At 45.1% G+C, this 13,620-nt stretch overlaps 1 long non-coding RNA gene across 2 annotated transcripts; it reads left to right on the forward strand.

Moving 5' to 3' along the window:
* The first annotated feature begins 21 nt into the window (after positions 1–21).
* LOC117285216 lies at positions 22–5,998 on the forward strand. 2 transcript variants are annotated; one of them, XR_004516198.1, is made up of 3 exons: positions 22–136; positions 771–1,014; positions 2,282–5,998. It is a non-coding gene; the product is annotated as an uncharacterized LOC117285216 (long non-coding RNA). The 2 variants fall into 2 exon arrangements; XR_004516199.1 differs by having other exon boundaries at positions 2,921–5,998.
* The last annotated feature ends 7,622 nt before the right edge of the window (positions 5,999–13,620 follow it).

Below are 13,620 nucleotides of genomic sequence, written 5' to 3' on the forward strand. Positions count from 1 at the left end.
CACCCCCACTCCCTCCGCTGCCCGGACCGCATAGGTGCCCGCGGCGCCCACTACACGCACAGCGGGTCCTGCCCTGCCGGGGGACGCAGGTCCTTGGAGGTGGCCTGGAACAAAGGTTCCCCGGGGCTCGCTGCGGGTAGGTCCCGGGGTGAAGCAGGAGTCGCCCTGGGGAAACTGAGGATGGCTTGACTGGAGTGAGGCTCCCGGCTCTGCCCTCCTCCTGCCCTGGAGGCTCATTGTTTTTTACTGAGGTCCTGGCAGGAGCCTTATGTACAGTGCCACCTGGAGAATGTAAAAAGATTATTTAATGCTTTTGTCTACACGGCCTGGTGAAGTTAGGGTGCAGAGAACTGGGTGGGTGGGTTACCAGATCCAACTGTTCCTATGAAAAGCCATGACTTCGGGATGTCACTGTGGCATGTGCCCTGTAAAGGTGAGAGGGCAGAGTACTACATCTCAGGTGAGACCCAAGGGGGCAAGCTGGCCCTTAAACACAGTCACATTTGCCGGGATAACACATAGTCAGATCTTCCCATAGAAGCGTTTAGGACAGGGGGTAGTTGGGATGCATTTTCTAATAAGTGCAGTCTTCCAGACGTGTCTGTCACTACTGATCTATAGCTTGTCACTTTGTCAGAGGTCGGGTGTCTGCTGTGCATAAGCCACTACTGGGGTGGAAGAAGCCACGGGGGCCCTGTCCTCCAAGGGCTTCAGGCCTGGGGGTGGGGTCAGGGGCAACAAAGCCAGGCATCTGCTCTCTTGAGGTGCAGAACCCCCGAAAATCGAGTCTGCAGGCTGTGGTCGCTGCTCTATGAAGGAGGCCAAGCCGTCAGCACAGGTGAAAGCGCGGCTTTGAAGACGTGAATTGGATGTGGAGAGCTGCAAGGAGAAGGCACCTCAAGGGCAGGATAAAGCACTGTGCTGTGGAGACAGATAGGCCAGGCCCAGGCAGAGACAAGGAGAGTCAGACAGGTGTGTCTGCCACGGAGAGCCACGTCTAAACCCTGCTCACAGGTAGGTGGGCTGGTCCCTACAGTCCCTCCATATGTACACGTCCAGTTCACTGCCCAAAAGACTGCCAAGTTTTGTCCATTCCCCAGCTTATCACACCCCTGGGAAGTGTGCAAGTTGGCCTTCTGGGCATTTACGCATCCATCCATGCAGCAACCATTTCAGCCATTACATGTGGCTGGCTCATTTGGCTCCCAAAATATTCCTCATATTCTCCCTAAAAAATAAAAGTATAGGGGATAAGACTGTTGTGCACACATATGAGCCAGGCATGTTTGCTGACAAGTTTTACTTTCTGACCATGCTGTTGGCCACTGCCCATTTTTCTAAATGTTTCTTCCTAAACATTTTAATACTTTAATACTAGATTTTGCACAAGCTGCCTTCTTTTACTTGTTCGTTGCAATAAAAGACAGGTAACACGCAGACAACTGCTAGGAATTGGAACCCTTCCCACCGTCTGCTTGGAGTCTGGCTCATACTGTGGTTTGGATTAAGTAATAAATACATTTGAATTACACGAGGCAAGAGACATCTTCAACAGTCCTTCAGCCACTGAGGTAGAAAGGACCTTTGTCATCACTCAGCTCAGTGTCCCCCCAGTTTTCAGCAGGGGACTCAAGTTCGGGGTGTGACTTTCTCAAGGTCATGCAGTCTCCGGATAAAGCTCAGACCCGAGTCATTCACAGTGTGAAGGGATTTAGTGGCTGGGATTGGGAGGATGGAGAAGGGAGAGGAAAGGGAGACTTGAGACCTCACTCACCTTCTCCTCTTGTCTCTCTGAATTAAGTAGGTGAAATTCCCAGAAGCGTGGATTGTGAATGGAAGCCCCCCTCTTAAGTAAACATCTGAAATGGAGCAGTTACTCATTGCTGAATGGCATTTACACTATACAGTGGTCTTGTGCTAATTATGAGAGTTAGTAGACTGTGACCAGTTAGCAGTCTTGGGAATTTCACTCAACCTTTAAACAACCTGCAGTCCTTTAAAATTCCAAACAAAGCTGAATTTGAAGCTGAGGAAACACAGACACACTAGGTCCATAGTGCACATATCTGGGTGCATTACTCCTGGAAATGACCACTCCCACCAATGCTGATAAACACCGAGGGCCCTAAGACTTTCTTTTACTGTATTTGTTTAAATGGTGGAAGGAAGAAATCACTCTGGTTCAGCTTCAGCTCCCTCTGAGTCCTGACACAAGAGTAAAAGGACTTCTCTATGATTTGTACATAATGATTCTCTTACTGCTTTCTCTTCTGCTCCACAGAGGCAACCCCAGCCTTTGGTCCCTTACCCCGGCGGCCCAACCCTTACTGGCAGGTCTCTCCTACAGGTGGATGGAACCTCAGTTTTGTACACAAAGGCAGGAGTCTTGCTACCCTTTAAGCAGAAAGAGTGGTTTCTGCCTTATTGATAACTCACTCTATGGCCCAAGAAATATTGTGCGACCTCCCTCAGTCTCACCTTCCTCGTCTCTAAAGTGGGAATGATGTCACCCACTGTGCTGAGATGCAGTGCAGCTGAGACTGGCTGAGATGATCCATGTACGGGCTCTATAGATAGTTCAGAGACTAAAATGTTCTACCTATAGAGAAGGAAGAGGAAAAGTGTAGCAAGTCCCTGTCCGGGAGGAGAGGAAAGCAGATTCTCATGTCTGACCTTGGAGAACAGAAGAAGAAAGGAGAGGCAGGGAGGGATGTGCGCCACCCACAAGGACACAGGGCAGGACCCCTGTGCTGTGCTTGCTGTGTTCTTGGTCCGTGTCTATCAAGCAAGCCAATGGAGGAGCCGAGTGCAGAGGGTTTGGGGCTGCCTCCCTTTGGGGGCCTTGGGGGAGCCCCTCCAGGGTGGTTTTGCAGGACCTGCGGAATGCGGCCACAGCTGGCATGGTATCCCTGTTCCCTAGGTCCTCTGGGTGGAGCCCCCCATGGGAGGGACATGAAGCATCAAGACTAACACACACCTGGATGTGGACTGTGAGGCCATCCTGGGCAGGGCTGAGGGAACAAAGGCCTTGAACCAGGCTGCAGATTCCAGCCCCCTCCAAGGCCTCCTAAAGTTACCCTTGTGGTCACCTGCCTCGTGACCATCCCATGCCAGCAGCTCAGAACAGACACAGCAAGGTCCCTAGCAAGGACACTCCCACGCTGCCTCTCCTCTCACCACCACCCAGACACCATCTTGGAGATCAGCAGTGAGTGGAAAGGGGACTTGGAGTGACTGTGTGTCCACCTGAATGATGCAGCGTTTTCTGAGAAGGGGTATAACCCAGAAAGCTACCGTGAGTGTGGAGGCTGAGGCTTATATGGCTCTGGAGACGCTGTTGTGAGTGGCTTCAGACCTGCTGCGTGGACTCAAGGAGATGGCTTATGCAGAAGTGCAACAGACACAACCATGTTTGCAGTAAAAACCCAGGAGCCCTTGGAGCCAAAGCCAAGCAATATGGTGTGAAGATGGAAACAACAAAAACCCTGGACATTTAAGAAGTTGGCAAAAATCATGGGGGCATGGAGACTCTGACCAAACTCTTATGTTTTGGAGACATCCAATAAATAGCAAAGGATACATGTAATACTGTTGTTCAGTGTCAGCCAACTTGAAGGACTCCTGCTCTCCCCTCAGTGTGGTTCCGAACCAACCCAGGTGCAGAGGGCAGACAGGCACCTCCTCTAACTGGGTTTGGGGATGGTGCTGCACACAGCCACCATCGGTGAGAAGTCTGTCCCCTGGGAGCTGTTCTGCCGTAGGAACTGGGCGTCTCAGGGCCTGAGCGTCAGGTGTTGGGCAAGACAAGCCTTCCCCAGGGCTTTTGCTGTGTTCTGTGGCCTTCTAGAGGACAAGTGGCTTCTGGGTTGACCTTCACTGTCACACGGAGAAAGAAGTACAAAGTAGTTGAGACTTGCCAGGCACCCATTTCAGATCTCAGCAACTGTGTGCACTCTGTACCTGTTTCCTCATCAATGAAATGCTGCGAATGATAGTCGTCTTAGTCACTTTCTTCATCACTGTGACAAAATAACTGATACCAGTATTTTAAGGGAGGGGAGATTTATTTTGGCTCACACTTCAGTCCATAGTCAGCTAGTTCCAAAGCAGGATGGCGTGGCACAGGGCCATGGTACAGAAACAGCTGCTCACGTCATGGCAACCAGGGAGCAGAGAGAGAGTCGAAGGAGGATCAGGCAAGGGAGATACAACCTTCAAGTCACACCACAGTGACAGCCTCTTCAGCCTGGATCCCACCTCCTAGCAGTAAGTCGGCTGTAAGTCCCAAGTCAGCTTCCAGAGGTCCTGCCTGTGAGCCCATGAGACTTTAAGGAAATAGTGTAATGGTGATGTTACATCAAAAGCTATACCCAGAGAAAATTTAACAGCTGCCAATGCTTGATTTTAAACATGAAGGAGTGAAAACAAATAAAATTAAACATTCGGCTTAAAATCCTAGGGCAAATTAATAAGGATTTTTTACTTTGTACATGAAAGCTCTCGCACTCAAACTAAGAAGGAAGCACAGGGAATTCAAAGAATGGCTCAACGCCCAAATGTAGAAGAGCAGGGAGCTGCTGGACGGGAGGGAACCTGGAGCAGAGCCTGGGCTCCACCGGCACCTGCACACACTTTGTTTCCTTGCCTTCACCCGTGCCAGCATCCTCTCTTGCTCACCACTTTCCTTCCTGGGGAAGAACCAGCCCTGGCAGCTAGAGCTAAAACTTCTTTGCCTCCCACTATAGGGGCTCCATCCCTCTCACCACTCTGGGGAAGGAACTCTGGAAAGGAAAGGCTGGGGTGACTGCAATTTGGGTCACATACTCCCCCCTGAACCAGCCGTGTCAGGGGACAGGTGAGACTGTGGCTGACCCATCTCAGGAGAGTAGACAGGGACAGGATCGCAGGAGAAGGACCAGTTCCTGATGGGATACTGAGGCTGGAGCCACAAAGAAACATTGCTCAAAACACTGAGGACACCACTCTAAAAGGACAAGAAGGCCAGGGGAGTACGGAGTCCAAAGAAATATTTGTAAAGAACTCCAAGGGCTGAGTCTGCAAAGAACCCCATGCCTAGGAGTCTATCTTCCTGTCCATTTTTACTTCTGGACACTTGCTCCCCTTCCCACAATAATTCCCACAATTCCCAGTAATATCCAGCCACTTGTCACTCTCTACATACTCCTGATTCCACTCCTGGTGCACTTTTGGTTCCCCAGGACCCAGGGCAATGGCCTCCTCTTCTGCAGACATGCCTCCTTCCATGGAGGAGCCCGAAGCCCTCCCTTCCCATCATTGTGACACAGAATTGATTGCTCTCTTACCTGTCCATTCATCTTGTTACATTGTGAGTTCCTGCCTTCACCTGCCTGTCCGCCCCCCCCACACACCCCATCCCCAGCTCAGAGCCAGATCCATGTGAACTATTGTCATCTATATGGATTGAGTAGTTGAATATCTCATCTCATTAGACATCCATGATCACAGCCTATGGTGTTTACAGCCCTTTGTCTCTTTCATGAGGAGTGACAGGGCTCATGGGTGTCTTTCTCCACAGGAGGTGACACACTTGCAGTGTCAGAGAATGCCTCTGACTCTCTCACCTCCCCTGGGCTATGTTTTTATTTTCAGTTTCCCACTACAATTCTGATTCATATCAGAAGATTCATCAGTTACTCCTCAAAACGGAAGTACGAACAAAATATTCTACTCAATACTTTTGCCCTATTCCATGCAAGTTTTCATTTTCTCCCCGTCTACCAGAAAGATGTCAGGGCTCCGTTTGCCAGTAGTGGTCATAATAGTGTACAGCGCCTTCTGACTTTCAAATTATTTTAACAGTACTATTCATCCAGCTCCAGCTTATTTGATTTTGGTGTTATTAGTGAGGAAATGACATTCATGTGATGTTATTCAGATTTTAATAGCTAACCACTTTCCTGTTGTATTAATCTGATCTGGAAACCAAACTCACAAGTGAGAACAATCTGTTTTTTAGCATAATAGAATTCCTGGATGTTTTAGTAAGTGATGCTAAATATGTGCATTTGATCTTTCCTTGTGTTATATATAAAAAGGTAATTTTTGCTTTGAAATACCAAGTGAATTAATGGGCTTTGTTAATGATTAATCTCTCTTTCCAACTGATATTCAGCATTCCACAGGCGTCCACACTGGTTACTCTGGCACAACATGGCTCAACCAAGTTCATTATCCAACCAACTGGTCTGGGACTGCTCTGTCATTAGTATGCAAATTACTGCAAATACAGGACAGGGGACAAGGGCTTCTCTTCCTGTAGGTCACCTGGCTGGGAGAAATCAAGCATATTTCCACGTAGGAAAACCTACTAGGAGGACAATCTATTGAGGAGTTATACTTTGGGCTTTTGGATATTTGACTTCTTAAATACAAAAAAAAATAGAATTTTAAAGGTTAACCTTAATAGCCATCTGGTATATAATTTTTATCATTTATTAATGTGCTAATTTATTTATTTTTGCAATGCTGAGGATCAAACCCACACGCTCACATATGCAAGATAAACATTGTACAACTAAGCCACACCTCCAGCCCCATCTAGTACACAACTTAGAGAGGTAAATAGTGTCCTTCTCCTGGACACTGTGCCAGGGGAGTGGCTGCTGCCCAGTCAGCGGTAGGGCACTTTCCTGTGCTCTCTTACAACAGGGTATTCATGTTCCTCATCAGTGGCAAGGGGCTAGAATGCAGGAGTATCTCCAGCTACTGCCCCAGGCCTGCTGGCTGGACTAGACATTGTCCACTTCCCTGCATGGCCAACTCACCTACTGGCCCCTGGCATGGACTGCAACCACATCCATCCCTCTCACTGCCCTAAGGCCTTTGCCTTCAAGGAGCCCTGACTCCTTCCAGCTTGCAGGATGGAGAGGTCTCTCCCATGGCCAATCCAGAGCCTCGGGAGTGGAAGGATATAGAGGAAAAAACAAAACCCAAGCCCAGTTTCTCCACTACACTCACAATGCAGAGCCCCAGATGTGTGGGGCTCCCCTCACCTTGTGCCAAGCAAGCAACCAGTTCTATTGGACATCTCCTAAATGAAATGCATTCTGACGCTCTCCATCTGAAGATCGTGTGGAACCCATGCAATAAGGGTTCAGTCCCATAAACTTACCCTGCATCACATAACAAGTGACCTGTTGCTTATGACCCACTGGCTATAAGTTGGGGTTCCTGCAACCCCTGATTTTCTAGAGGAGCTCATAGGACTCAGGAAAATGCTTACATTTACTAGCTTATTATGTGGATATTACACAGGACACAGATGAACAGGGTGAAGCACAGGGACAGGGAGCTCCTATACCTATGCTCTGGGGGGTGCCACCCTTTAGGAACCCCCATATATTAAGCCCTCCAATCTCCAGCCTTCTGAATGCTCATGGTTATTTCACTGTATAAGCATGACTGAAGAACGGGTAAACGTGCAGAAATTTGTTAGGACAGAAGGAATTTGATCTAACACTAAAAGAAAAAGGGAAATTCAGCAAGGCCTGCTTGCTGGGATTCTTCCTGTCCATTAAAGATGGGGCTTTTATGATCTACTGTCAGACAAGGTATGTCAAGGAAATATTATGGCCCAGCCCCAAGACAGAAAGGCAGATGAAAATCGGCATTTCTGTGACCCACCTTAGGAAAGAGAACTTCTAGTTCAAATAGCCTGCCTTGGGAAGAGTGTGATGAGAGAGGAACCATGGACAAATGGCACCTCTCCTCTTGGTTTAGGGTGACCAACTTTCCTAGCAGAGTCAAGGTGGGGACACCCATTTCTTTCTGCCCTACCAGAATGAGGAGTCCCTGCTCTACTCCACTCTCAATAATTCCTTAATGAGAGGCTGATACTGGTACATTTCTCTTGGTCTGAGTTTCTTGGTCTTATACATGGTTGTAGGTCAAATTCTTTGCTTCAGAAAAAATCCACTGGTGATAAAGTATAGTGATAGCAAAGATGCGGTCTGGGTTTCCCACCTATGTCCCTGTTTGTCAGACTATAGCACACTAAGCCAAGAGGAAAAGAAAATGCTTAGGAGAACAACAATCCTCCTGGTCCCCTCATCACTGTAGCTTCTAAAATTGAATTGATTCAACATGTTGGATTTTTTGTATCAAGTCATATTCATCTTAACTTGGAATGAAAGGGCCACTGACAGCTCCAGTCTTCATTGTGAGAATTATTCTGTATCCTCAAGCACGTACTTTGTACAAACACTCAAAGGAATTTGGTTAAAGGAAGAGCTCATCAGCAGGATATTAGCACCCTCACCCAATGGGACATGCTCCAGACTCTGCTAGATGATGTCTTAGAGACCCTTACCTTTCCCTCTTTTACCAAGACTAGGTTCATTTCTAGTTATGACTTTGCCCATTCTCAGTCTTAAGTTGCTTGTCAGGTCATAATGGACCCCAGAACTGTTTCTGAAATTCTGAACAGAAAAAAAAAGCCAGGATAGTACTGGATATAGAGGCAAAATGGGTAATACTGTTCAAGGGAGAAGCAGACTTAAAAGACAATCATTCTTGGGCCAAAAGAATAAGAAACAGAGCTAGAAAATCTAAGCAAAACTAAAGATAAACACATATTCCAGAAAAAGAAAGACAGCGATTGAGAATGAATAAAGACTTGATATAAGTAACAATTTAAAACAACAAATAAGTAAGCAGATATCCTCAAGAACTCTTTTACTGGCAGAAAAAGTCTATGAAGAAGCTTATAAAGAAAAACGCAAACAATAAATGTGCCCAAGACACAGTGGTCCCTCATGATATGGCCCATTTCTCCCCTAGGAGGCTGTTATGATGCAGTGACTGATCACAAAGCCACTGTGCTAATCCTCAGCACCCCTCCCTCACACCATACTGCCCCCTCTGCCCAACAATCAGCAGGATATAACCTGCCCTCATAAAGAGACTTTCCTATAGGTGGAGTGGTGTCAAATTGAGTGGGACTATCCAGCTGAATTGAGTTAGCATGGTTCTTTGCTTGGAAGACCTACCTTAAGGAGGGCAGTCGCAACAGTATAAAAGGAGAGCAGGAGGGGAGGATTTCAACTGATCTACGGTGGAAGCTCTTTGTTCTGGCTGCTTTTCCTCTGAGAGGCTCTTCTCTTTGGCTGAGCTCCAGTCTTCACCTTTGCCAAGGATGGCTGCTGTTCTCCTTGGAGGAACTCTGGTCTTTGCTTTCTCCTTGGCTGTCATCGCTTGGCTTTTGACACACATTCTTCAGCCTTCAGAACCTGCCACACAACCTCCCAGAGCATCCTCCAGCCTCAGTCAGGAGCCCTAGGGCTTTGCCAGGCAAACCCTTCAGTCTCCCTGAACAAATTCCTCAGCCTCTGGATATGGACTTGTACAGGACATTGCTCTGGGCTCCAGGCCATCTATGTAGATGTAACATCTTCTATGTTTCTATGTAGATGCAAAATCTATAATAAATAATACCTTTCTATATTGCAAGGGGGCTAAAAGTGTCACCAAGCTGCTGAGGGTCCTCTTGCTCGATTTGAATAGAAGTCACAAACAGGTAAAGTGTAGCTCTTTTAGCATTAGCAGCCTTAAGTTGTGCATGCCAGTAGCTATCAGCTCCTGACATTAACTGCCCTCAACTATCCTCCTGGAAGCCAGAGACAGCAGCTACCAGCAGGCCTCAGGGAGTCTTCCAGCCACCAGAGATGGCTCCTTCCAGCAATTCTCTGCTGCTCTCTGCCAGTCTCCACTACTTGCCACCCTCAGTGTTACCAACTCCAGCTGCTGGATACTTTGAGTGCCTTTGGTGTTACCAGCTCAGCCTTCTCTATTTGAGATAGGAGTCATAAAGAGGCAAAGTATGCCACATGAAAGAGACTTTATTAGAACTTGATTAGAACTAGTAAAAGCTAACAAAACTTTTATTAGAACTTCTGGAGTAAAAGGGGGAACTGCACCAATCGAACCTCTAAGGGTATGGATAAAGTTGCTTATGTAAAAGAGAAAGGCTCACACATGCTTAGTGTCAGACTTTCTGTTTAGGGATGGAGGCATCTGCAGTAAAAAATAATGAATACTTCTAGTAGAGTGCCGGGCCTTCTCTCCTGATTCAAAAGATCACAAAATTATTTCACCTATGTTTAATTTAACCCTCAGCCCTTTAACTTAACTCTCTGATGTAGTTATTATTATTCCCATCTTACAGATCTGGTGACTGATATTCCGAGAGGTTAAATGAATTGCTTAACATCACACACAACTAATAAGTGGCATAGCCTAAATACACAAACCCAGATTAATCTTATTTTGATAGTCTTGCTTAGTCTCAAAGTCCTGGCCTTCTCCACTGGTAAATGTTATCCTATTTTAACACAGAAACTCAGACTTCTCTTGTTCATTTAATGAAAGTTATAGCTTGTATCTAGATGTCCCCCTGCAAAGCCTCATGCACTCATAGATGGGGCTTTTTGGATGTGGCTGGATCTAGGCTTAAGGGTGTTTGATAATTAAAATACTCCACTGATTGATTTAGCATAGTTCTGGGTGTAGATAATGGGAAGGTCCACTTTGGACATTTGTGAGTGACATCAACCTTGTAGTCTGAATGAAATAAAAGGAAAAGGGAGGCTTCATGCTGCTGCTCTCTGTATCCTGCCTACCCTGCCATGAACTGTTCCCCCTCTGCCATGCTCCTCTGCATACCACCCTTGGAGCCAGACAACAGTGGAATGAACCTCTTCAAACTGTGAGCAGAAGTGAACCTTTCCTTGTTTAACTTTGGGTGTCGGGCATTTTGTCCCAGAAATGAGAAAGTCATTAAGACAGTAAAGTAGTCTGGAATGAGATTTTAGGAGGTGCTTTGTAAGTAGAGGAAAGAAGCAAAAGCAGAGTAGAGAGGTATCAGCAGTTTGGTTAGCACACACAGATCCAAATCCACACTGAAGCTTTCCAGAAGGACTTCCATACACAAAGCAAACAGAAACAGAGCCCAACAGGGATTCCACAACTGGCTTCATATCATACAGTGGGTAAACAACAAGGCCAAGACCCACAACCAGGTTCACACATGCTCTAGCAGGTGCAGGTGCCAAGCCAGCCCCTGAGAAATGGCCACTGTGGTGTCACAGTGACTGTGAGCAGCTGGGGCAGGGTCAGATGAGCCCCTGAGGCCAGCCACACTATAGAATTGGGAGGCTTTCCTAGAAAATAACAGGTCCCTAGAAAGTAACAGGTCTCTGCACTTTGTCAAAGCAGAGATTGTTTGGGTTTTTAATGTTGTAATGTTGGGTTTTTAAAAGACAGGAAAAAGGACACACTGTAATAACACTTCCATAAGTAAACATGTCAATATGAGGAAGGAAGGAAATTTAGATTGTTATCATAGGTCACAGATGGCTTTAATGCTTTTTATGTACTTTTTGTTTCCTTCTGGTTTACCTCAATTTTTTATATTTTAAAAAATTTTTAAAAAATTTAAGGTTTGCAATAAAGTAGTAAAAAATATGAGAAAAAAACTGTCATTTCACTCTACATTTTTATCACTTTCTCTCTGTATTTTGACACTATTTCTTTGGAACCATTGGAAACAGGAGACATTATAGCCCTTTTTGGTAAGACTTCAGATAGACTTCTATTTGCTTAGAATAAGAGCTCTCATATAACCACACTATGATTCTCAAATCAAGACATTATCATTGGTATAATATAATTATCCATGCTACAAACCATACTTGTTTCCAATTATCTGGAAAATGACCTTTATAGAAAAAATTCTGGTTCAGAGTTCGAAGACCAAACATTGCATTTAGTTGGCATAACTCCTTATTCCTTGATAGTCTCCTTTCTGCTTTTTTAAATTAGACAATAATTTAGAGGAGTTTCAGGTGCACAGAAAAAATGAGTGAAACAGTACAAAGATTTCCCACAACCCCTGGAACCTCCCTCGGCATCTTCCCCACCATCAGCACCTCTCGTAGTAGTGGGACATTTGTTACACCCAAGGAACTAGCATGACCCGCTATTGCACTTCCCAGAAAATAAGACCTACCTGGAAAATAAGCCCTAGAATGATTTTTCAGGATGCTCATAATACTGTAAAAGCCCTACCACAAAAATAAGCCCCGGTTAAGATCATCAGCCCGATGGACACATTTTAGTACTTCCATTGCAACACACAACAGACATAGTGAATTATAAAATAATAATATTAACATATAATTAAATATAAATAAATACTATTATTGACATTAATACCCAAAATAAATTATAGTTAAGTATTTGTAAATACCCAAGGGGAGCACTTTTGGACAAGAGGTAAATGTCTATGTAAACAGATGAACTCTAGACTTATTGCCCAATAACCAATCAGAGTACAGACCCAACACACAAATAACCTGCACACTTGATTACATGTAATCATAGTTGTGTCTAAGATGAATCTTCATAATTCAATACATCGTGTGTTGTAACAAAAGTATTTAATATGCTTGTGTGAAATAAAGAAATGTTTTCTCAAATTTGGTGCCTGCAATATTTTGTCACGTTTGTGTGGACCATGATCATTTTTGTTGCTACTCCTGCTTCATAAGTCTTCAATCAGCACTTGATTTAGTGGAAACTCTGAAGCCCAGCCTACAAGAGGTCCTAACTTGGGTAAAGAATTCATGAGATAAAACCACTGACAGCTATGTTGCCAATGCACTACAAGCACGCTACCTGGACAAGAAGTGCTCACTGAAGGAGAGCTCTATGGCTGGACAGGAGAAATTGGGGCCAATGGCTCTACAGGAAGTGGGGTTGCAAGAAATTCAGGCCAGATTCAGGGTTTGAAGAGTTATGAGGATGTTCCAGAAGAAAATGACATGATCGTATTTGAGTAAATGTAGATTTTTGTATATAAATAAATGTAGATCTTTGTACATGAATAAATATAGATTGTTGTACATGAAAAAATAAGACATCCCCTGAAGATAAGCCCTTTTCCATCTTTTGGAGCAAAAAATAGTATAAGGTCTGGTCTTATTTTTAAGAAAATACAGTCGTAAGATGAAGAAAGTTCAGTGTGGAACTCAGGAGGCTGCTCTTTTGAGAAGGGCCCCATCATCCCAGGCTCAACAGGCCAGAGAGTGCTTGCTGTAGAAAGAGATTGGACCCTGGCTCTGAGTTGAAAGTGATTTGGAAGAGCAACTCTGAATGAGATCCAGTTTTAGGAAAAGCTGAACTAACACGTGCAAGAAAGTGATGGATGATAAAAACCTGTGTCTAGATAAATCTAAAAGAGCTCTTTCAATAACATGAATTTTAAATTTTAAGTATTAACAACAAAATATCATGTTACAGTTTTAATTTGTAAATTCAAACCATTGACCGTGTCTTTTTTAAGGAATATCCATTATCTCCCACCAGATCTGGGCCTCAGGCCTCTTTCTAGAGTTACAAAGTGAAAACTAAAGCAATATCCACATGAAAATGCCTGCATAGATTAAGTCAGGAAAAAAAATAGAACAAGATTTAAATTCGAGTTAGAGGTGGCCTTGGGTGAAATAAACAAGCAGGATCTTCTCAGCTTTTGCTTCCTGCATGTTCCCCAGGCTCTGCCATGAGCAAGTGACTCACTGTCCA

The sequence above is a fragment of the Fukomys damarensis genome, unplaced genomic scaffold (assembly GCF_012274545.1).
Source record: "Fukomys damarensis isolate Sample0158 unplaced genomic scaffold, DMR_v1.0_HiC HiC_scaffold_7, whole genome shotgun sequence".
In the NCBI taxonomy this organism is placed as follows: domain Eukaryota; kingdom Metazoa; phylum Chordata; class Mammalia; order Rodentia; family Bathyergidae; genus Fukomys; species Fukomys damarensis.